Source organism: Dendropsophus ebraccatus, unplaced genomic scaffold (genome assembly GCF_027789765.1).
Source record: "Dendropsophus ebraccatus isolate aDenEbr1 unplaced genomic scaffold, aDenEbr1.pat pat_scaffold_926_ctg1, whole genome shotgun sequence".
NCBI classification, from domain to species: Eukaryota; Metazoa; Chordata; class Amphibia; order Anura; family Hylidae; genus Dendropsophus; species Dendropsophus ebraccatus.
In genome coordinates, this window is record NW_027210526.1 from 16,512 (window position 1) to 41,856 (window position 25,345).

The following is a 25,345-nucleotide window of genomic DNA, read 5'->3' on the forward strand; positions in this document are numbered from 1 at the left end:
TAGCTTTGTGGTTCTGGATATGGCGGCGGCTCAGTCTCCTGATATAGAATGTATAACCCTATAGCTTTGTAATTCTGGATGTTCTGGATATGGCGGCGGCTCAGTCTCTGATATAGAATGTATAACCCTATAGCTTTGTGGTTCTGGATATGGCGGCGGCTCAGTCTCTTGATATAGAATGTATAACCCTATAGCTTTGTGGTTCTGGATATGGCGGCGGCTCAGTCTCCTGATATAGAATGTATAACGCTATAGCTTTGTGGTTCTGGATATGGCGGCGGCTCAGTCTCTTGATATAGAATGTATAACGCTGTAGCTTTGTGGTTCTGGATATGGCAGCGGCTCAGTCTCCTGATATAGAATGTATAACCCTATAGCTTTGTGGTTCTGGATGTTCTGGATATGTTGGCGGCTCAGTCTCCTGATATAGAATGTATAACGCTATAGCTTTGTAATTCTGGATGTTCTGGATATGGCGGCGGCTCAGTCTCCTGATATAGAATGTATAACCCTATAGCTTTGTGGTTCTGGATATGGCGGCGGCTCAGTCTCCTGATATAGAATGTATAACGCTGTAGCTTTGTGGTTCTGGATATGTCAGCAGTTCAAAGTGGCCAATGAGCTGTTCACTGCCAAGGCCTCTGTGCGCCTTCTCCTCCTTTACCCATCAGCTGCCTTTGACAGTCGACCATTCTCTCCTCCTACTCTTTCATCCCTTGGTGTCTGGATTCGGCCTCGTATGGTTCTTACCCCTCACACCGCACTTCTAGTATCTCCCACCACTTCCTCACCTCACTCCCTCACTTTCTACCATCTCAACAGCTGCACGATATCCCCGTCCATCGCGGCCTTGGGATCACCATTGATTCTTCTCTGTTAATTAAACTACACATTCAGGCCCTGACAACCCCCTGACCACCTCCTGACCACCTCCTGACCACCCCCTGACCACCCCCTGACCCCCTCCTGACCCCCCCCCCTGACAACCCCCTGACAACTTCCTGACCACCCCCTGACCACCTCCAGCTGTCTTCAACTCAAAACCATTTAGTGAATTCGCTTTTCTTACCCCTGATGCAACAAAACTGCCGGTCCATGCGGTCATCTCCTCCTCTCTGGCCTCCATCTAACACCATTGCTCCCCTTTAATCTCAGCTCTGCTGCCCGACTAATCCACCCCTCCCCTCGCTCTACCAATCTCTTTACATTGCCCAAGAATTTATTTTATCCTGTTAACCACGACGTTCACGGCCGTCCACAACCGTCTCCTACGTATATCTCTGACCTGATATGCCGCTACCGTCCCTGACACCGCCTCCATCACGGGCAGGGTCCTCTGTCCTTAAAAACCAGTCTGTCATTTACCTTATTCATGTAGTATGTTTCTCAATAGGCTGCATAGGGAAGGCTGCAGAGAAGGGGAAGCACCACTGGAAAGAGATAAGGGGAAGGCTGCAGAGAGGGGGGGTCACCACCGAGAAGAGATAAGGGGAAGGCTGCAGAGAAGGGGAAGCACCACTGGAAAGAGATAAGGGGAAAGCTGCAGAGAAGGGGAAGCACCACCGAGAAGAGATAAGGGGAAGGCTGCAGAGAAGGGGGGACACCACCGAGAAGAGATAAGGGGAAGGCTGCAGAGAAGGGGAAGCACCACTGGAAAGAGATAAGGGGAAGGCTGCAGAGAAGGGGGGACACCACCGAGAAGAGATAAGGGGAAGGCTGCAGAGAAGGGGGGACACCACCGGAAAGAGATAAGGGGAAGGCTGCAGAGAAGGGGGGACACCACCGAGAAGAGATAAGGGGAAGGCTGCAGAGAAGGGGGGACACCACCGAGAAGAGATAAGGGGAAGGCTGCAGAGAAGGGGGGCATTACCTGAAAGAGATAAGGGGAAGGCTGCAGAGAAGGGGGGACACCACCGAGAAGAGATAAGGGGAAGGCTGCAGAGAAGGGGGGCATTACCTGAAAGAGATAAGGGGAAGGCTGCAGAGAAGGGGGGACACCACCGAGAAGAGATAAGGGGAAGGCTGCAGAGAAGGGGGACACCACCGGAAGAGATAAGGGAAGGCTGCAGAGAGTGGGGGACACCACCGAGAAGAGATAAGGGGAAGGCTGCAGAGAAGGGGGGACACCACCGAGAAGAGATAAGGGGAAGGCTGCCAGAGAAGGGGGGCATTACCCGAAAGAGATAAGGGGAAGGCTGCAGAGAAGGGGGGGACACCACCGAGAAGAGATAAGAGGAAGGCTGCAGAGAAGGGGGAACACCACCGGAAAGAGATAAGGGGAAGGCTGCAGAGAGTGGGGGACACCACCGAGAAGAGATAAGAGGAAGGCTGCAGAGAAGGGGGGCATTACCCGAAAGAGATAAGGGGAAGGGGGGCATTACCCGAAAGAGATAAGGGGAAGGCTGCAGAAGAGAAAGACACCACCAAGAAGGATAATAGGAAAACTGTGGAGGAGGAGGCACCCAGAGGGGACAACAAGAGTCTTCAAAAGGTACTAAATGTTGTAAGAACTACATTGTTATGTTCTGCTTTATTATGTAAGAGCAGACAATAATGCAAAGCTACACATGACTTATGGTGCGTTTACACAGGCAGATTTATCTGACAGATTTTTGAAGCCAAAGCCAGGAAAGACCATAAACAGGGAACGTGTCATAAAGGAAAGACTGAGATTTCTCCTTTTTTTCAAATCCATTCCTGATTTTGGCTTCCAAAATCTGTCAGATAAATCTGCCTGTGTAAATGCACCATAAGGCTGATCAATAAGGTACACGAGCGCCGAGCACTTACTGAGCTATCACACAGCCCGATAATTGATTACCAAGGACTGCATGGACATCATTAGTGAGGTAATGTAAGAACAGTTTAGGTGGTCCTCTGCTTATTCACTCGTTAGCCATTGCCCATACATCGCTATTACTCGTATCGTTGTCTCTATTACATGGAGAGATTAACAGACGATTATCCCTCTGTGTATTAGGGCCCTTAGGTCATGACAGCCAGAATCTATAGTCCTGTGGATAGGGTGTAATCCGGTACAGACCCTCACAATAATCTTATGACACAAACTGGAGGCCATTATCAGTCCGTATAAGAGGATGTTACCCTCCTGCTATGTGAGCCTGTGTTCTCGGCCTGCCTCATCCATCCCTCCTCCATGGTTCGCCCAATGTTTGGTAATAATAGCTGCTTCTTCCAGTTCTTGCTTTTGCTGGGCTTATTGATGACCATCAGTCTCCCTACAGCATGTATAAGGTACTGTGGATATGCTTGTGTGTCGTTAAATATGACAAAAAGGGAGGGGTCCTCAAGATGGTCGGTAAGGCTGTCGTATCGTTGTGGAACATCACCGATCACATCACGCTTAATGGGAGGTGTTTTCATATCTTCTTTTCCTATGGTAAAGTCTCCAGTCAGTACCTGGGCCACCAAAATGTACTTGTTTCCTTCACTGGATGGTGGTGAATATCTGTCCCTCGCAGAAATGGTAGCCTCTACAGCGAAATACACACCGTGCCCATAGAGAGTGGCTGATGGCGAGAGAAAAACTGTCATAATTAATGTGACATCAGGAATATCAGAGGAAGAAGAGCAGACCATAAAGAACATAGGTCAGGTATTACACTATGGTATAGTAAGAGTATGGCCACACAATGGAAAGAGGAGGAAGATGGTGACAATGGTGAGGGGGAGGAGGAGAACAGGGACAAAACATTGAGGAGAAGGAGGACAGTGACACAATGGTGAGGAGGAAGAGGATGGTGACAAACGAAGAGGGTGAGAGGGACAGTGACAGAATGGGTAGGAATATGGCGATGCAACAGTGAGGGGCATGGTAACACAATGGTAAGGAGGAGGAGGACAGTGGCACAATGGTGGGAAGGAAGAGATTGGAAACAATGCTGAGAAGGATGGTGACACAAAGGTAAGGAGGAGGGCATGAAGGACAGATACAGTGGTGAGGAGGATAGTGAAACAATGGTGAGGAGAAGATGGACGATGACACAACAGTGAGGGGGGGGTGGTTGCACAATGGTGAGAAGGAGTAGGATGTGTTATGTAGGTGGATTCTATCTCTTTGTAGCCATTGTTGCTTCTTACCATTCTTTCCACAAAAGCTGCGGTTAAATCCTCGGTGACAGATTTCCTTTGCACCGTTTTCCGTGGTTCCCGTGATACAAAGTGCGCTCTATAAGTGTCCTGGGGTACTGTGCCACCATACTGTGCTTCTTTAGTAGGTATTGCTTATAGAGAAGGGTATTCTGCACCTTCTGCACCTAAACATGCAGATAGGTATAAGTGGTCAACACAGACATCAGCCTGGGTGGTCTTACAGCCTGCAGGGGGTCTCCAGACAACAGACAACACCTCCATACAACACAGGGGTCTCCAGACAACAGCCAACACCTCTACACACACAGGGGGTCTCCAGACAAACAGCCAACACCTCCATACAACACAGGGGGTCTCCAGACAACAGCCAACACCTCTACACACACAGGGGGTCTCCAGACAACAGCCAACACCTCTACACACACAGGGGGTCTCCAGACAACAGACAACACCTCCATACAACACAGGGGGTCTCCAGACAACAGACAACACCTCCATACAACACAGGGGGTCTCCAGACAACAGCCAACACACCTCCATACAACACAGGGGGTCTCCAGACAACAGCCAACACCTCTACACACACAGGGGGTCTCCAGACAACAGCCAACACCTCTACACACACAGGGGGTCTCCAGACAACAGACAACACCTCTACCACACACAGGGGGTCTCCAGACAACAGCCAACACCTCTACACACACAGGGGGTCTCCAGACACAGACAACACCTCTACACACACAGGGGGTCTCCAGACAACAGCCAACACCTCCATACAACACAGGGGGTCTCCAGACAACAGCCAACACCTCCATACAACACAGGGGGTCTCCAGACAACAGCCAACACCTCCATACAACACAGGGGGTCTCCAGACAACAGCCAACACCTCCATACAACACAGGGGGTCTCCAGACAACAGACAACACCTCTACACACAGGGGGTCTCCAGACAACAGCCAACACCTCCATACAACACAGGGGGTCTCCAGACAACAGCCAACACCTCCATACAACACAGGGGGTCTCCAGACAACAGCCAACACCTCCATACAACACAGGGGGTCTCCAGACAACAGACAACACCTCTACACACAGGGGGTCTCCAGACAACAGACAACACCTCCATACAACACAGGGGGTCTCCAGACAACAGCCAACACCTCCATACAACACAGGGGGTCTCCAGACAACAGACAACACCTCCATACAACACAGGGGGTCTCCAGACAACAGACAACACCTCTACACACAGGGGGTCTCCAGACAACAGACAACACCTCCATACAACACAGGGGGTCTCCAGACAACAGCCAACACCTCTACACACACAGGGGGTCTCCAGACAACAGCCGACATCTTTACACAACACAGGGGGTCTCCAGACAACACCTCTACACACACAGGGGGTCTCCAGACAACAGACAACACCTCCATACAACACAGGGGGTCTCCACACAACACCTCTACACAACACAGGGGGTCTCCACACAACAGCCAACACCTCTACACAACACAGGAGGTCTCCAGACAACAGCCGACATCTTTACACAACACAGGAGGTCTCCAGACAACAGCCGACATCTTTACACAACACAGGGGGTCTCCAGACAATGGCCGACACCTTTACGCAACACTGGGGGTCTCCAGACAAAGGCCGACACCTTTACACACCACAGGGGGCCTCCAGACAATGGCCGACACCTTTGAGCAATACAGGGGGTCTCCAGACAACGGCCGACACCTTTACGCAACACAGGGGGTCTCCAGACAACGGCCAACACTTCTACATAACACAGGGGGACCTCTGCAGCACACTGGGGGCTCCAGATGTCAGGCACCATTGTCTCTAGTGACATCATCATGTATATTGGTTGTTATTACCTGGAGGACCTGTGTGACAGCTCTCAGGTTATGCAGGGTGCTCAGGAACGGCTCCACCACTCTATTATACTCCTCTGATGTCTCACACACTGGGATAAGAACGGCCGTCTGTTGTGGACTCATGGGTTTGGCTGCATGGACAGCGCTCAGGATCCTGCTCCAGTTCTTTCTGACATTTCTGGGGGGTTTGTAAGAATCCATGGATCTGCAGCTGGCCGTCAGCCTCTGTTATTGTCACTTTGTGTTTCCTCTCTAGAGCAGACATGATCTCAGTTTTGTGCTGGAAATCTTCTACCCCATCCATAGTCACCATGCACAGACTGGCTTTCACGGCTTTCTTTATGGCTGCACAGGCCACCACCAGGCTGGTCTCATCCCCGCCCAGGACTTTTAATCTGAGCAGGTCCTCAGCCTTGGCCATCTCATCTATAGTAAGGAATAAGCTTTGCACTCGGGGAAAACCTCATCACAAGCCAAGAACTTCGCAAAGACATTTCTAGAGCCATCTGTAAGGGTTTTTCTCTGCCCTCTTCCAAAGACTTGCTCTCTAAGAGAAAGTTCCAGAGCCTTCTGTAAGTCCTGCTCCTCGTCTCTTGTGTCTTGGGGTGTCCCATAGACATCTGGATGGCGAGCAGCAGTTGAGCTTCTTCATCCAGTTGGCGATCTTGGAACTCATCCCTGGACATCTTACAGGCTTGCTCCAGCTCTTCATCCCCGGTCTCTGAGGAGCCGTCATCTGGGCCCCTGGCAGAGGCATCTGTATACAAATCTACATCTTCATCATCATTGTTCTAAGTTTCTATGAATAGTCGCAACCGAATCCTCTTCGTTATCTTCTTTACTCTTCAGAAGAGAAGCAAAACATCTTAATATCCTCTGGGAGAAAACAAAAAAAATGTAGGATAAGGGCAGACACGTGTAGTGGATGTCATAGAGACGACTGTAGGCAGGGGAAAGACACGTGTAGTGATGTCATAGAGAGCAGACTGTAGGATGGGGAAGACACGTGTAGTGATGTCATAGAGAGCAGACTGTAGGATGGGGAAGATACGTGTAGTGATGTCATAGAGGGAGCAGACTGTAGGATGGGGAAGACACGTGTAGTGATGTCATAGAGGGAGCAGACTGTAGGATGGGGAAGACACGTGTAGTGATGTCATAGAGAGCAGACTGTAGGATGGGGAAGACACGTGTAGTGATGTCATAGAGAGCAGACTGTAGGATGGGAAGACACGTGTAGTGATGTCATAGAGAGCAGACTGTAGGATGGGGAAGACACGTGTAGTGATTGTCATAGAGGGAGCAGACTGTAGGATGGGGAAGACACGTGTAGTGATGTCATAGAGAGCCGACTGTAGGATGGGGAAGACACGTGTAGTGATGTCATAGAGAGAGCCGACCTGTAGGATGGGGAAGACACGTGTAGTGATGTCATAGAGGGAGCAGACTGTAGGATGGGGAAGAGACACGTGTAGTGATGTCATAGAGGGAGCAGACTGTAGGATGGGGAAGACACGTGTAGTGATGTCATAGAGGGAGCAGACTGTAGGATGGGGAAAGACACGTGTAGTGATGTCATAGAGAGAGCCGACTGTAGGATGGGGAAGACACGTGTAGTGATGTCATAGAGAGAGCAGACTGTAGGATGGGGAAGACACGTGTAGTGATGTCATAGAGAGCCGACTGTAGGATGGGGAAGACACGTGTAGTGATGTCATAGAGAGAGCCGACTGTAGGATGGGGAAGACACGTGTAGTGATGTCATAGAGAGAGCAGACTGTAGGATGGGGAAGACACGTGTAGTGATGTCATAGAGAGCCGACTGTAGGATGGGGAAGACACGTGTAGTGATGTCATAGAGGGAGCAGACTGTAGGATGGGGAAGACACGTGTAGTGATGTCATAGAGAGCAGACTGTAGGATGGGGAAGACACGTGTAGTGATGTCATAGAGAGAGCCGACTGTAGGATGGGGAAGACACGTGTAGTGATGTCATAGAGAGCAGACTGTAGGATGGGGAAGACACGTGTAGTGATGTCATAGAGAGCAGACTGTAGGATGGGGAAGACACGTGTAGTGATGTCATAGAGACGACTGTAGGATGGGGAAGACACGTGTAGTGATGTCATAGTGGGAGCAGACTGTAGGATGGGGAAGACACATGTAGTGATGTCATAGAGAGAGCCGACTGTAGGATGGGGAAGACACATGTAGTGATGTCATAGAGAGAGCCGACTGTAGGATGGGGAAGACACGTGTAGTGATGTCATAGAGAGAGCCGACTGTAGGATGGGGAAGACACGTGTAGTGATGTCATAGAGATCAGACTGTAGGATTGGGAAGACACGTGTAGTGATGTCATAGAGAGCAGACTGTAGGATGGGGAAGACACGTGTAGTGATGTCATAGAGACGACTGTAGGATGGGGAAGACACGTGTAGTGATGTCATAGAGAGAGCCGACTGTAGGATGGGGAAGACACGTGTAGTGATGTCATAGAGAGAGCCGACTGTAGGATGGGGAAGACACGTGTAGTGATGTCATAGAGATCAGACTGTAGGATTGGGAAGACACGTGTAGTGATGTCATAGAGAGCCGACTGTAGGATGGGGAAGACATGTGTAGTGATGTCATAGAGGGAGCAGACTGTAGGATGGGGAAGACACGTGTAGTGATGTCATAGAGAGAGCAGACTGTAGGATGGGGAAGACCGTGTAGTGATGTCATAGAGACGACTGTAGGATGGGGGAAGACACGTGTAGTGATGTCATAGAGGGAGGCAGACTGTAGGATGGGGAAGACACGTGTAGTGATGTCATAGAGAGAGCAGACTGTAGGATGGGGAAGACACGTGTAGTGATGTCATAGAGAGAGCCGACTGTAGGATGGGGAAGACTCGTGTAGTGATGTCATAGAGGGAGCAGACTGTAGGATGGGGAAGACACGAGTAGTGATGTCATAGAGAGCTGACTGTAGGATGGGGAAGACACGTGTAGTGATGTCATAGAGAGCTGACTGTAGGATGGGGAAGACACGTGTAGTGATGTCATAGAGGGAGCAGACTGTAGGATGAGGAAGACCACGTGTAGTGATGTCATAGAGAGAGCAGACTGTGAGGATGGGAAAGACACGTGTATTGATGTCATAGAGAGAGCAGACTGTAGGATGGGGGAAGACACGTGTAGTGATGTCATAGAGGGGGCAGAGACTGTAGGATGGGGAAGACACGTGTAGTGATGGTCATAGAGGGAGCCGACTGTAGGATGGGGAAGACAAGTGTAGTGATGTCATAGAGGGAGCCGACTGTAGGATGGGGGTAGAACACGGTGTAGTGATGATCATAGAGGGAGCAGACTGTAGGATGGGGGAAGACACGTGTAGGTGATGTCATAGAGAGAGCCGACTGTAGGATGGGGACGACACGTGTAGTGATGTCAGAGGAGCAGACTGTAGGATGGGGGAAGACACAGTGTAGTGATGTCATAGAGACGACTGTAGGATGGGGAAGACACGTGTAGTGATGTCATAGAGAGCCGACTGTAGGATGGGGAAGACACGTGTAGTGATGTTCATAGAGAGCCGACTGTAGGATATGGGAAAGACAACGTGTAGTGATGTCATAGAGGGAGCAGACTGTAGGATGGGGAAGACAACGTGTAGTGGATGTCATAGAGGGAGCAGACTGTAGGATGGGGGAAGACACGTGTAAGTGGATGTCATAGAGGGAGCAGAACTGTAGATGGGGAAGACACGTGTAGTGATGTCATAGAGAGAGCAGACTGTAGGATGGGGAAGACACGTGTAGTGATGTCATAGAGGGAGCAGACTGTAGGATGGGGAAGACACGTGTAGTGATGTCATAGAGAGAGTAGACTGTAGGATGGGGAAGACACGTGTAGTGATGTCATAGAGATGACTGTAGGATGGGGAAGACACGTGTAGTGATGTCATGAGAGGCGACTGTAGGATGGGGAAGACTACGTGTATGATGTCAGAGAGAGAGAGCAGACTGTAGGATGGGGAAGACACGTGTAGTGATGTCATAGGAGGGAGCAGACTGTAGGATGGGGAAGACACGGTTAGTGATGTCATAGAGAGAGCAGACTGTAGGATGGGGAAGACACGTGTAGTGATGTCATAGAGGGAGCAGACTGTAGGATGGGGAAGACACGTGTAGTGATGTCAATAGAGGGAGCAGACTGTAGGATGGGGAAGACACGTGTAGTGATGTCATAGAGGGAGCAGACTGTAGGATGGGGAAGACACGTGTAGTGATGTCATAGAGAGCAGACTGTAGGATGGGGTAGACACGTGTAGTTGATGTCATAGAGGGAGCAGACTGTAGGATGGGAAGACACGTGTAGTGATGTCATAGAGAGAGCCGACTGTAGGATGGGGAAGACACGTGTATGATGTCATAGAGAGAGCCGACTGTAGGATGGGGAAGACACGTGTAGTGATGTCATAGAGGGAGCCGACTGTAGGATGGGGAAGACACGTGTAGTGATGTCATAGAGGGAGCAGACTGTAGGATGGGGAAGACACGTGTAGTGATGTCAGAGAGGCAGACTGTAGGATGGGGAAGACACGTGTAGTGATGTCATAGAGACGACTGTAGGATGGGGAAGACACGTGTAGTGATGTCATAGAGAGCCGACTGTAGGATGGGAAGACACTGGTAGTGATGTCATAGAGAGCCGACTGTAGGATGGGGAAGACACGTGTAGTGATGTCATAGAGGGAGCAGACTGTAGGATGGGGAAGACACGTGTAGTGATGTCATAGAGGGAGCAGACTGTAGGATGGGGAAGACACGTGTAGTGATGTCATAGAGAGAGCAGACTGTAGGATGGGGAAGACACGTGTAGTGATGTCATAGAGAGAGCCGACTGTAGGATGGGGAAGACACGTGTAGTGATGTCATAGAGAGCAGACTGTAGGATGGGGAAGACACGTGTAGTGATGTCATAGAGGGAGCAGACTGTAGGATGGGGAAGACACGTGTAGTGATGTCATAGAGACGACTGTAGGATGGGGAAGACACGTGTAGTGATGTCATAGAGGGAGCAGACTGTAGGATGGGGAAGACACATGTAGTGATGTCAGAGAGCAGACTGTAGGATGGGGAAGACACGTGTAGTGATGTCATAGAGATGACTGTAGGATGGGGAAGACACGTGTAGTGATGTCATAGAGAGCCGACTGTAGGATGGGGAAGACACGTGTAGTGATGTCATAGAGGGAGCAGACTGTAGGATGGGGAAGACACGTGTAGTGATGTCATAGAGGGAGCAGACTGTAGGATGGGGAAGACACGTGTAGTGATGTCATAGAGAGAGCCGACTGTAGGATGGGGAAGACACGTGTAGTGATGTCATAGAGGGAGCAGACTGTAGGATGGGGAAGACACGTGTAGTGATGTCATAGAGAGAGCCGACTGTAGGATGGGGAAGACACGTGTAGTGATGTCATAGAGAGAGCCGACTGTAGGATGGGGAAGACACGTGTAGTGATGTCATAGAGAGAGCCGACTGTAGGATGGGGAAGACACGTGTAGTGATGTCATAGAGACGACTGTAGGATGGGGAAGACACGTGTAGTGATGTCATAGAGAGCAGACTGTAGGATGGGGAAGACACGTGTAGTGATGTCATAGAGAGAGCAGACTGTAGGATGGGGAAGACACGTGTAGTGATGTCATAGAGAGAGCAGACTGTAGGATGGGGAAGACACGTGTAGTGATGTCATAGAGGGAGCAGACTGTAGGATGGGGAAGACACGTGTAGTGATGTCATAGAGAGAGCAGACTGTAGGATGGGGAAGACACGTGTAGTGATGTCATAGAGGGAGCCAACTGTAGGATGGGGAAGACACGTGTAGTGATGTCATAGAGAGAGCAGACTGTAGGATGGGGAAGACACGTGTAGTGATGTCATAGAGGGAGCAGACTGTAGGATGGGGAAGACACGTGTAGTGATGTCATAGAGAGCAGACTATAGGATGGGGAAGACTCGTGTAGTGATGTCATAGAGAGAGCCGACTGTAGGATGGGGAAGACACGTGTAGTGATGTCATAGAGAGCAGACTATAGGATGGGGAAGACTACGTGTAGTGATGTCATAGAGAGAGCCGACTGTAGGATGGGGAAGACACGTGTAGTGATTGTCATAGAGAGAGCAGACTGTAGGATGGGGAAGACACGTGTAGTGATGTCATAGAGAGCCGACTGTAGGATGGGGAAGACATGTGTAGTGATGTCATAGAGGAGCAGACTGTAGGATGGGGAAGACACGTGTAGTGATGTCATAGAGACGACTGTAGGATGGGGAAGATACGTGTAGTGATGTCATAGAGGGAGCCGACTGTAGGATGGGGAAGACACGTGTAGTGATGTCATAGAGAGCAGACTAGTAGGATGGGGAAGACACGTGTAGTGATGTCATAGAGAGCAGACTGTAGGATGGGGAAGACACGATGTAGTGATGTCATAGAGGGAGCAGACTAGGCAGAGACACGTGTAGTGATGTCATAGAGGAGACGACTGTAGGATGGGGAAGACACGTGTAGTGATGTCATAGAGAGAGCCGACTGTAGGATGGGGAAGACACGTGTAGTGATGTCATAGAGACGACTGTAGGATGGGGAAGGACACGTGTAGTGATGTCATAGAGAGGAGCAGACTGTAGGATGGGGAAGACACGTGTAGTGATGTCATAGAGAGAGCAGACTGTAGGATGGGGTAAGACACGTGTAGTGATGTCATAGAGGAGCAGACTGTAGGATGGGGGAGACACGTGTAGTGATGTCATAGAGGGAGCAGACTGTAGGATGGGGAAGACACGTGTAGTGATGTCATAGAGGGAGCAGACTGTAGGATGGGGAAGACACGTGTAGTGATGTCATAGAGAGCAGACTGTAGGATGGGGAAGACACGTGTAGTGATGTCATAGAGACGACTGTAGGATGGGGAAGACACGTGTAGTGATGTCATAGAGAGCAGACTGTAGGATGGGGAAGACACGTGTAGTGATGTCATAGAGAGAGCAGACTGTAGGATGGGGAAGACACGTGTAGTGATGTCATAGAGAGAGCTGACTGTAGGATGGGGAAGACACGTGTAGTGATGTCATAGAGACGACTGTAGGATGGGGAAGATACGTGTAGTGATGTCATAGAGAGAGCAGACTGTAGGATGGGGAAGACACGTGTAGTGATGTCATAGAGAGAGCAGACTGTAGGATGGGGAAGACACATGTAGTGATGTCATAGAGAGAGCCGACTGTAGGATGGGGAAGACACGTGTAGTGATGTCATAGAGAGAGCAGACTGTAGGATGGGGAAGACACGTGTAGTGATGTCATAGAGGGAGCAGACTAGGCAGAGACACGTGTAGTGATGTCATAGAGGGAGCAGACCAGGCAGAGACACGTGTAGTGATGTCATAGAGAGAGCAGACTGTAGGATGGGGAAGACACGTGTAGTGATGTCATAGAGAGCAGACTGTAGGATGGGGAAGACACGTGTAGTGATGTCATAGAGAGCAGACTGTAGGATGGGGAAGACACGTGTAGTGATGTCATAGAGATCAGACTGTAGGATGGGAAGGACACGTGTAGTGATGTCATAGAGAGAGCAGACTGTAGGATGGGGAAGACACGTGTAGTGATGTCATAGAGGGAGCAGACTAGGCAGAGACACGTGTAGTGATGTCATAGAGAGAGCAGACTGTAGGATGGGGAAGACACGTGTAGTGATGTCATAGAGAGCGACTGTAGATGGGGGAAGACACGTGTAGTGATGTTCATAGAGACGACTGTAGGAATGGGGAAGACACGTGTAGTGATGTCATAGAGGGAGCCGACTGTAGGATGGGGAAGACACGTGTAGTGATGTCATAGAGAGAGCAGACTGTAGGATGGGGTAGACACGTGTAGTGATGTCATAGAGGGAGCAGACTGTAGGATGGGGAAGACACGTGTAGTGATGTCATAGAGGGAGCAGACTAGGCAGAGACACGTGTAGTGATGTCATAGAGGGAGCAGACTAGGCAGAGACACGTGTAGTGATGTCATAGAGGGAGCAGACCAGGCAGACACATGTGTGGTTTTACTCTTATGGAACTAAAGGGTCGCTTTCTTCCAGAAACAGTGCCACTCTTGTCCTCATTTCCATATAAAGTGACGCTGTTACCCCGACCGCCTACTGAGCTGGTGGCACAGCTGGATAGATAGCGACACAAGTCATCGGAGGAAACCTTCCTTGCCTGTTTCCGTGTTTTCATTGAAGAGCACTTTTATTTAAACTTTAAAAAGTGTCAAGGAGGTGGGGCCTAGAGGTCCGTGGGCCCTAGCACAGCTCCACCTCACTCCTTCACAAAACATTTTAAATACAGATGAGGCTCTGGTCCACCTGGATGAACCTCTGCAGCAAGTGTCTCTTTCAGGCTCTCCCTGTTCTTCCCAATATGGCCCCTCTCTGGTCAATGTTCTGCATACTGAGGAGGTATCTTTATGTAAATCCCGTCATCTTTGCTCTTACACCTACATGAACCTGTCATCCGGTGACTGTCTTCTCTGGGGCTCATCTTGGCATAACCACCTGTCAGTCCGAGGCTGGTCCCGCGTCTGCCAGGAATATTCCCTCAATGTGCTTTCTACACAGAGGTCTTCAGTAACAAGTAGGCCCAGATATCCCAACGGCGTCTGTACAACTGCCCTGTAGAAGACGAGTCTACCTGCTCTGCCTGAGAACCAAGCGAGGTCGGAGTACACCAAAGAGAACGTAGACAGGGGGTTGATATACAAGTCTTCTCCTGTATCTGACCAAAGTTGGACCTGATGCTTACAACCTAATCTGCGTCCATAAAAGTCGACGCATGGAAGATTGTAAGTGCTGTAAGTACTCCGCCATTCCTTCAGCTCTCTGCAATACTATGCCGCTTTTCCAAGAGTTCGTCAACAATTTTCCTAGATCTACTATATATTAGTGTGGTGTAGGGCTGGGCCATTCTCTATTTAAACCTCAATTTTTTTTCCCTTTTTTGATAAATAAGCAGAACAATTTTCTCCTTGCTGATCCCTCATGTAGTAGATAAGCCCCCATGTTCCCCCAAGTAGTAGACAAGCCCCCTCTGTGCCCCCATGTAGTAGATAAGGCCATAAGTAGTAGTGTCAGCTCACCGATCTCAACCTCCTTGGTGCCCGGATTCACATATGGCTAGATGCGTGAATGTGCAATACTGAAGAAAAAGTTGGCAACCCAGCACGTGGCAAAGAAGTTGGTTCTTTATTCAGTCTTAAGCAATATAAAGAGCAGAACCCCGACGTGCAGTGACCCCACAGATGAGAGGCGTTTCGGGCGCATGCGCACTCTTGCTCACCTACTCTTTCCTTGTGCCCTCCAACCTTAAATAATCACCCAACAGGTTTACCTACAAATGAGGAAAGAAATACAATTAAAAGAACTAATTTCACATGCTGTGATTGCATAGACAATGGCAATGATTGTTCAGATTGTAGTCAAAAATTCTATATTCATTTGTACAACACACTAATACATATATGCGAACCAAGAATCATCCAAATTGAAGATATTTTGTTAATTAGTGTTAACTTAAACTCATATATGGACTAGTGGTTCCTATTCTTAATTCTTGTTTGTTTCGGCACAACGCATCTCTAAAATAGACAATGACCAGGACTTTGTATATTATAAAATAAAAAGTAAGCTAGTGCGCGTGACTATACGCATACGATCTGATAGATAGTGTATTGCATGTCTAAAACACACTGGCATCTTGCGTGGTTATAAAACTGTGTGAACGATGTTCTAGCCATATTTAGAGTAAAAAACACTTAATAAATGACTTATATAATACCATGAGATCAAGTGTATAAGCTAAGTGTGTTGTGATGCTACATATATATATATTGTACTACAAAGTATGTAAATCAAAGAACAATTTGTGTGACTGATTAATAGTGGTACATTAATTCACGGCGTATGTTCATGCCTTCCGGTGCCCGGGTGCCTAGCATGAATTGCCAGTATGCCTCCCGGTTTTTCAGTATCCCCGCCCCTAGCCTTTGGGGTAATTTTTTCAATGCCATAGACGGAAAAACCGTCACATTTACCATTATGGCATTGTAAAAAGTGTGCCGAGGCGGCTGATTTATTTCGGAATGGGTTACCAGTAATGTCATTGAGATGCTCTAATCTGCCAATTTTCATTTTTCTCGTGGTACATCCCACATATTTAATGTTGCACTGTGAGCACTCAATGACCTAAACAATGTGTGTGGAATTACAATCCATTCTTTGTTTGATGGGGAATTGTTTGTTGTTAAAATGATCATAGAAGGTGGAACATGGTTTTACATAAGTGCCTGTTCGGCAAGGATATCCACCACATTTAAAAAAGCCATGTCGCTGTAACCTGTAAGTAGGGCTTTATCAGTGACAATAAGACGTGGAGAGAGTAAATCTCCCAAGGTTTGGGCTTTTTTAGGAACAATAGCACACCCCTGTGCCAGTATTTCTGCCAATTTTGAATCCTCAGAGTGCCTGTAATGCTACTTGCCACGGAATACTGGTATAAAGCGACGTGACGTCACTGAGAGTGGTTAAGACATCTCTAGAGTCCTGCAGGTACCCTGGGACTCGTTTGACCATTCGCTTTATACCAGTATTCCGTGGCAAGTAGCATTACAGGCACTCCAATTCCATGTGGAAAAATATGGCAACTACACTAAAGATTTGAGTTCATTTTGGAAATCACCTCTTTTTTGCTTAGTCATAATTTTTTTATGTTCAATCTAAAGTTTTTTTTGCAGAAAAGTGGAGTTTCTATGGGAGCTAGACACTCCCCCTCATTGGCAAATCTAACAATGTCATTCTGGGAGGAACAATTTATTTTTTTCTGACTCCAATCCATTTTGCACACACTTGCAATGGTACGGGATTCATCAATGATGTCATCATCCTTTGGAACGGAGATGTTTCTCCCGTACCATTGTTTTTGGATTATTTAAGTTCCAACGATTATAACTTGAAATTCACTTATAATCTGCAAAGGGAAAAAATAGAATTCCTAGATTTACAATTGCAAGGTGCACCTTCTTGCAAAATACAATTTTGTACATATCGCAAACCGATCTCAGGTAACACTTTATTACGGGCAGACAGTAATCACCCAGCACACACATCCGTGCCATTCCAGTCGGCGAGGTAACCCGGCTGAAAAGGAATTGCACAGACAATAAAGTTTTCCTAAGAGAATCCACAATGTTGGAGCATAGAGTAAGAATAAGAGGTTATGCCAGTCATCATTTTAGATTTATCAACAGGGGATTTTTCTGGATGTGGTCTATTTCTGCTTTGGCATGAATAGACTGGTCTATTTACAGTGCAATTTACTATCAGGGATAAGCCGCGTCTATTTTCTGTTTGGCTCAGAACTGTCTCTAAATCGTCTCATTGCCCTGGTTCGCCTCCTGGGTAATGAGCATTTTCTCCTCCCTTTCTTTTCCAGATAGCGGCACGCAGAGGATTACGTCGGATTCGTTCAGACTACGTCGATGACCGGCGGACTTTACTGTTCAATAAAATGGTTAACGAGGGGTGTGGGGGTGTTTTTATTTGAATTAAAAAAAATTCTAGGTGTGTTGTGTTTTCTTTCATTACTTTTCAGACTTAGTAGTGGCAGCTGTCTGATAGACGGAATCCATTACTAAGTCGGGGCCTAGTGTTAGCCGGTATAAAATGGCTAACACTAACCCCCTATTATTACCCCAGTACCCAATGCCACCAGGGGTACTGGGAAGAGCCGGGTGCCAGTGGTCTCCTGGAGCGTCAAAATTGGCGATCCTGGCCTGGGGCGGCAGCAGGCTGGTAAGATTTAGGCTGGGGAGGGCCTAAACCAATGGCTCTTCCCACCCTGGTGTTACCAGGCTGGTTATGAAAATAGGGGGAACCCTATGCGTTTTTTTTAATTTATTTAAAAAAAAAGTATAGGGTCCCCCCTTATTTCCATAACCAGCCGGGTTAAAAACCAAACGACAGCAGCCTGGTAACACCAGGGTGGGAAGAGCCATTGGTTTAGGCCCTCCCCAGCCTAAATCTTACCAGCCTGCTGCCGCCCGGTCCAGGAGACCACTGGCACCCGGCTCTTCCCAGTACCCCTGGTGGCATTGGGTACTGGGGTAATAATAGGGGGGTTAGTGTTAGCCATTTTATACCGGCTAACACTAGGCCCCAACTTAGTAATGGATTCCGTCTATTAGACGGCTTCCACTACTAAGTCTATAAAGTAATGAAAGAAAACAACACACCTAGAATTTTTTTTTAATTCAAATAAAAACACCCCCACACCCCTCGTTGACCATTTTATTGAAAAGTCCGCCGGTCATCGACGTAGTCCAAACTAATCCAACGTAATCCTATGCATGCCGCTATCTGAAAAAGAAAAAAAAAACACAAGCAAAGACAAACAACAAGTAAGGGGTTAAGTCCCTGGGAGCCAGACTGTAACTCCCATGCTGGAGGTCACCCAGCTTTCCCTGCATCCTGTAAGGTTAACCCTTTCAGGATCCTGGGAAAGCTGGGTGACCTTCAGCATGGGAATTACAGTCTGGCGCCCAGGGACTTAACCCCCTGGGGACCAGACTGTTGTGGCACTGCACCAGCAAGGAAGGGGGTTAAGCTTCCATTGTTGATAGTTGTCCCGGGATGTCCTGGTAAGCCCTGCCCCCTATACGGGCGCGTCCGATGCAGGGGCGGGGCTTACCGTCGCGGGGGCGGGGCTTATTGGGACAGCTATCAACAATGAAGGAGGAAGAAGCAGCAGTCGGTAACACCCCCCCCCCCCCCCCCATGGTCCTTGGGGACCAGACTGTAGCTTCTCTGTCGGGATTTTAAATTTCCCGCCCAGAAGCAGACCGCTTTCTGCTTTTGGGTGGGAAACCCTGTAGGCAGGGAATCCCGGCTTAATTAAGGGGATTCCCTGCTCCTGTACTGCAAGGAGGGGTGTGCTGAGCACCTCTCCTTACTGTACAGCCAAAGGGGGTTAGTAGTGATGCTGCTGCATCACTACTTAACCCTTTACACTCCGTGGACCGCTGCACTGCACCCGCTCCACAGTATAGGTGGTGAAATAGACCACCTCTAGTGTGGAGTGAGTTTGCCACACATGTGCGACTATTTTAGATAGTCGCAGATGATAAATCATGCCTACTTTCAGCGTAAGCTGCAGTAGGCATGATCAGTCTAAGTCAGTGACATGTTGCAAAATTTTGCGCAGCTATGCGGATTCGCAAAATTTTGCGACATTTTCACTCCAAAAAAATGGTCTAAAATGATGATAAATCTCCCCAATTGTATCTAAGAAAATTGTGATACTCTCATCAAACCAAAACAGCACACACCCTCTCCAAAAAAAGACCATTTCTAAGCCTGTATTATCTATGGTATATACTCCATTATTTAACCAGATCAAATACATCATAAAAAACATATTCACATTTGAGGATTCAAAATTGGCAGAAATACTGGCACAGGGGTGTGCTATTGTTCCTAAAAAAGCCCAAACCTTGGGAGATTTACTCTCTCCACGTCTTATTGTCACTGATAAAGCCCTACTTACAGGTTACAGCGACATGGCTTTTTTAAATGTGGTGGATATCCTTGCCGAACAGGCACTTATGTAAAACCATGTTCCACCTTCTATGATCATTTTAACAACAAACAATTCCCCATCAAACAAAGAATGGATTGTAATTCCACACACATTGTTTAGGTCATTGAGTGCTCACAGTGCAACATTAAATATGTGGGATGTACCACGAGAAAAATGAAAATTGGCAGATTAGAGCATCTCAATGACATTACTGGTAACCCATTCCGAAATAAATCAGCCGCCTCGGCACACTTTTACAATGCCATAATGGTAAATGTGACGGTTTTTCCGTCTATGGCATTGAAAAAATTACCCCAAAGGCTAGGGGCGGCGATACTGAAAAACCGGGAGGCATACTGGCGGCAATTCATGCTAGGCACCCGGGCACCGGAAGGCATGAACATACGCCGTGAATTAATGTACCACTATTAATCAGTCACACAAATTGTTCTTTGATTTACATACTTTGTAGTACAATATATATATGTAGCATCACAACACACTTAGCTTATACACTTGATCTCATGGTATTATATAAGTCATTTATTAAGTGTTTTTTACTCTAAATATGGCTAGAACATCGTTCACACAGTTTTATAACCACGCAAGATGCCAGTGTGTTTTAGACATGCAATACACTATCTATCAGATCGTATGCGTATAGTCACACGCACTAGCTTACTTTTTATTTTATAATATACAAAGTCCTGGTCATTGTCTATTTTAGAGATGCGTTGTGCCGAAACAAACAAGAATTAAGAATAGGAACCACTAGTCCATATATGAGTTTAAGTTAACACTAATTAACAAAATATCTTCAATTTGGATGATTCTTGGTTCGCATATATGTATTAGTGTGTTGTACAAATGAATATAGAATTTTTGACTACAATCTGAACAATCCTTGCCATTGTCTATGCAATCACAGCATGTGAAATTAGTTCTTTTAATTGTATTTCTTTCCTCATTTGTAGGTAAACCTGTTGGGTGATTATTTAAGGGAGGAGGGCACAAGGAAAGAGTAGGTGAGCAAGAGTGCGCATGCGCCCGAAACGCCTCTCATCTGTGGGGTCACTGCACGTCGGGGTTCTGCTCTTTATATTGCTTAAGACTGAATAAAGAACCAACTTCTTTGCCACGTGCTGGGTTGCCAACTTTTTCTTCAGTAAATAAGCCCCCTCTGTGCCCCCATGTAGTAGACAAGCCCTCTCTGTGCCCCCATGTAGTAGACACGCCCCCTCTGTGCCCCCATGTAGTATACAAGCCCCCTCTGTGCCCCCATGTAGTATACAAGCCCTCTCTGTGCCCCCATGTAGTAGACAAGCCCTCTCTGTGCCCCCATGTAGTAGACAAGCCCCCTCTGTGCCACCATGTAGTAGACAAGCCCCCTCTGTGCCCCCATGTAGTAGACAAGCTCCCCCTGTGCCCCCATGTAGTAGACAAGCCCCCTCTGTGCCCCCATGTAGTATACAAGCCCCCTCTGTGCCCCCATGTAGTATACAAGCCCCCTCTGTGCCCCATGTAGTAGACAAGCCCCTCTGTGCCCCCATGTAGTATACAAGCCCTCTCTGTGCCCCCATGTAGTAGACAAGCCTTCTCTGTGCCCCATGTAGTAGACAAGCCCCCTCTGTGCCCCCATGTGTAGACAAGCCCCCTCTGTGCCCCCTTGTAGTAGACAAGCCCCCTCTGTGCCACCATGTAGTAGACAAGCCCCTCCTGTGCCCCCATGTAGTAGACAAGCCCCCTCTGTGCCCCCATGTAGTAGACAAGCCCCCTCTGTGCCCCCATGTAGTAGACAAGCCCCCTCTGTGCCCCCATGTAGTAGACAAGCCCCCTCTGTGCCCCCATGTAGTAGACAAGCCCCCTCTGTGCCACCATGTAGTAGATAGGCCCCCTCTGTGCCCCCATGTAATAGATAGGCCCCTTCTGTGCCCCCATGTAGTAGACAAGCCCCCCTGTGCCCCCATGTAGTAGACAAGCCCCCTCTGTGCCCTCATGTAGTATACAAGCCCCCTCTGTGCCACCATGTAGTATACAAGCCCCCTCTGTGCCACCATGTAGTATACAAGCCCCCTCTGTGCCCCCATGTAGTAGACAAGCCCCCTCTGTGCCCCCATGTAGTAGACAAGCTCCCCCTGTGCCCCCCCTTCCTGGTAGTATACAAGCCCCCTCTGTGCCCCCATGTAGTAGACAAGCCCCCTCTGTGCCACCATGTAGTAGACAAGCCCCCTCTGTGCCCTCATGTAGTATACAAGCCCCCTCTGTGCCCCATGTAGTAGACAAGCCCCCTCTGTGCCCCCCTGTAGTAGACAAGCCCTCTCTGTGCCCCCATGTAGTAGACAAGCCCCCTCTGTGCCCCCCTGTAGTAGATAGGCCCCCTCTGTGCCCCCATGTAGTAGACAAGCCCCCCTGTGCCCCATGTAGTAGACAAGCCCCCTCTGTGCCCCCATGTAGTATACAAGCCCTCTCTGTGCCCCCATGTAGTATACAAGCCCCCTCTGTGCCCCCATGTAGTAGACAAGCCCCCTCTGTGCCCCCATGTAGTAGACAAGCCCCCTCTGTGCCCCCATGTAGTAGACAAGCCCCCTCTGTGCCCCCATGTAGTAGACAAGCCCCCTCTGTGCCCCCATGTAGTATACAAGCCCCCTCTGTGCCCCCATGTAGTAGACAAGCCCTCTCTGTGCCCCCATGTAGTAGACAAGCCCCCTCTGTGCCCCCATGTAGTAGACAAGCTCCCCCTGTGCCCCTTAGAAGTAGTTTTGCCATATATGTGCCACTGTGTGCCCCATATAGTATAGGAGAACTTCTTTGTGCCTCCATCTAGGTAGAGTGTAGTAGTGGAGGCATAGTGGATAAGGGTATAGTAGTAGTAGTAGTACAGGTATAGATGAGTGTAGTAGTGGAGGAATAGTGGATAAGGGTATAGTAGTAGTAGTAGTACAGGTAGAGATGAGGGGTGTAGTAGTAGTACAGGTATAGATGAGGAGTGTAGTAGTAGTAGTACAGGTAGAGATGAGGGGTGTAGTAGTACAGGTAGAGATGAGGGGTATAGTAGTACAGGTATAGATGAGGGGTGTAGTAGTAGTAGTACAGGTATAGATGAGAGGTGTAGTAGTAGTACAGGTAGAGATGAGGAGTGTAGTAGTAGTACAGGTATAGATGAGGGGTGCAGTAGTAGTACAGGTATAGATGAGGGGTATAGTAGTACAGGTATAGATGAGGGGTGTAGTAGTAGTACAGGTATAGATGAGGGGTGTAGTAGTAGTACAGGTATAGATGAGGGGTGTAGTAGTAGTAGTACAGGTATATATGAGGGGTGTAGTAGTACAGGTATAGATGAGGGGTGTAGTAGCAGTACAGGTAGAGATGGGTGTAGTAGTAGTACAGGTATAGATGAGGGGTGTAGTAGTAGAAGTAGTACAGGTATAGATGAGAGGTGTAGTAGTAGTAGTACAGGTATAGATGAGGGGTGTAATAGTATAGGTAGAGATGAGTGTAGTAGTAGTACAGGTATAGATGAGGGATGTAGTAGTAGTACAGGTATAGATGAGGGGTATAGTAGTACAGGTAGAGATGAGGGGTGTAGTAGTAGTACAGGTAGAGATGAGGGGTGTAGTAGTAGTAGTACAGGTATAGATGAGGGGTGTAGTAGTAGTAGTACAGGTATAGATGAGGGGTGTAGTAGTAGTAGTACAGGTATAGATGAGGGGTGTAGTAGTAGTACAGGTATAGATGAGGGGTGTAGTAGTAGTAGTACAGGTATAGATGAGGGGTGTAGTAGTAGTACAGGTAGAGATGAGGAGTGTAGTAGTAGTACAGGTATAGATGAGGGGTGTAGTAGTAGTACAGGTATAGATGAGGGGTATAGTAGTACAGGTATAGATGAGGGGTGTAGTAGTAGTACAGGTATAGATGAGGGGTGTAGTAGTAGTACAGGTATAGATGAGGGGTGTAGTAGTAGTACAGGTATAGATGAGGGGTGTAGTAGTAGTAGTACAGGTATAGATGAGGGGTGCAGTAGTAGTACAGGTAGAGATGAGGGGTGTAGTAGTAGTACAGGTAAAGATGAGGGGTGTAGTAGTAGTACAGGTATAGATGAGGGGTGTAGTAGTAGTACAGGTATAGATGAGGGGTGTAGTAGTACAGGTATAGATGAGGGGTGTAGTAGTAGTAGTACAGGTAGAGATGAGGGGTGTAATAGTATAGGTAGAGATGAGTGTAGTAGTAGTACAGGTATAGATGAGGGGTGTAGTAGTACAGGTAGAGATGAGGGGTATAGTAGTAGTAGTAGTAGTAGTAGTAGTACAGGTAAAGATGAGGGGTGTAGTAGTAGTACAGGTAGAGATGAGGGGTGTAGTAGTAGTACAGGTATAGATGAGGGGTGTAGTAGTAGTAGTAGTAGTAGTAGTAGTAGTACAGGTAGAGATGAGTGTAGTAGTAGTACAGTAACAGATGAGGGGTGCAGTAGTAGTACAGGTATAGATGAGGGGTGTAGTAGTAGTACAGGTATAGATGAGGGGTGTAGTAGTACAGGTAGAGATGAGGGGTGTAGTAGTAGTAGTACAGGTAGAGATGAGGGGTGTAGTAGTAGTACAGGTATAGATGAGGAGTGTAGTAGTAGTACAGGTAGAGATGAGGGGTATAGTAGTACAGGTATAGATGAGGGGTGTAGTAGTAGTACAGGTATAGATGAGGGGTGTAGTAGTAGTACAGGTATAGATGAGGGGTGTAGTAGTAGTACAGGTATAGATGAGGGGTGTAGTAGTAGTAGTACAGGTATAGATGAGGGGTGTAGTAGTAGTACAGGTATAGATGAGGGGTGTAGTAGTAGTACAGGTATAGATGAGGGTGTGTAGTAGTAGTAGTACAGGTATAGATGAGGGGTGTAGTAGTAGTACAGGTATAGATGAGGGGTGTAGTAGTAGTACAGGTATAGATGAGGGGTGTAGTAGTAGTACAGGTATAGATGAGGGGTGTAGTAGTAGTAGTACAGGTATAGATGAGGGGTGTAGTAGTAGTACAGGTATAGATGAGGGGTGTAGTAGTAGTACAGGTATAGATGAGGGGTGTAGTAGTAGTACAGGTATAGATGAGGGGTGTAGTAGTAGTAGTACAGGTATAGATGAGGGGTGTAGTAGTAGTACAGGTATAGATGAGGGGTGTAGTAGTAGTACAGGTATAGATGAGGGGTGTAGTAGTAGTACAGGTATAGATGAGGTTTGTAGTAGTAGTACAGGTATAGATGAGGGGTGTAGTAGTAGTAGTACAGGTATAGATGAGGGGTGTAGTAGTAGTACAGGTAGAGATGAGGGGTGTAGTAGTAGTAGTACAGGTATAGATGAGGGGTGTAGTAGTAGTACAGGTAGAGATGAGAGGTGTAGTAGTAGTACAGGTATAGATGAGGGATGTAGTAGTAGTAGTACAGGTATAGATGAGGGGTGTAGTAGTAGTACAGGTAGAGATGAGGGGTGTAGTAGTAGTACAGGTATAGATGAGGAGTGTAGTAGTAGTACAGGTAGAGATGAGGGGTATAGTAGTACAGGTATAGATGAGGGGTGTAGTAGTAGTACAGGTATAGATGAGGGGTGTAGTAGTAGTACAGGTATAGATGAGGGGTGTAGTAGTAGTACAGGTATAGATGAGGGGTGTAGTAGTAGTACAGGTATAGATGAGGGG

General features: G+C 47.9%; 1 pseudogene; it reads right to left on the reverse strand.

The window, feature by feature from the left end:
- Window positions 1-3,081: 3,081 nt before the first annotated feature.
- Window positions 3,082-25,345, reverse strand: part of LOC138781132 (protein mono-ADP-ribosyltransferase PARP10-like) — a 41,243-nt pseudogene continuing 18,979 nt past the window's right edge.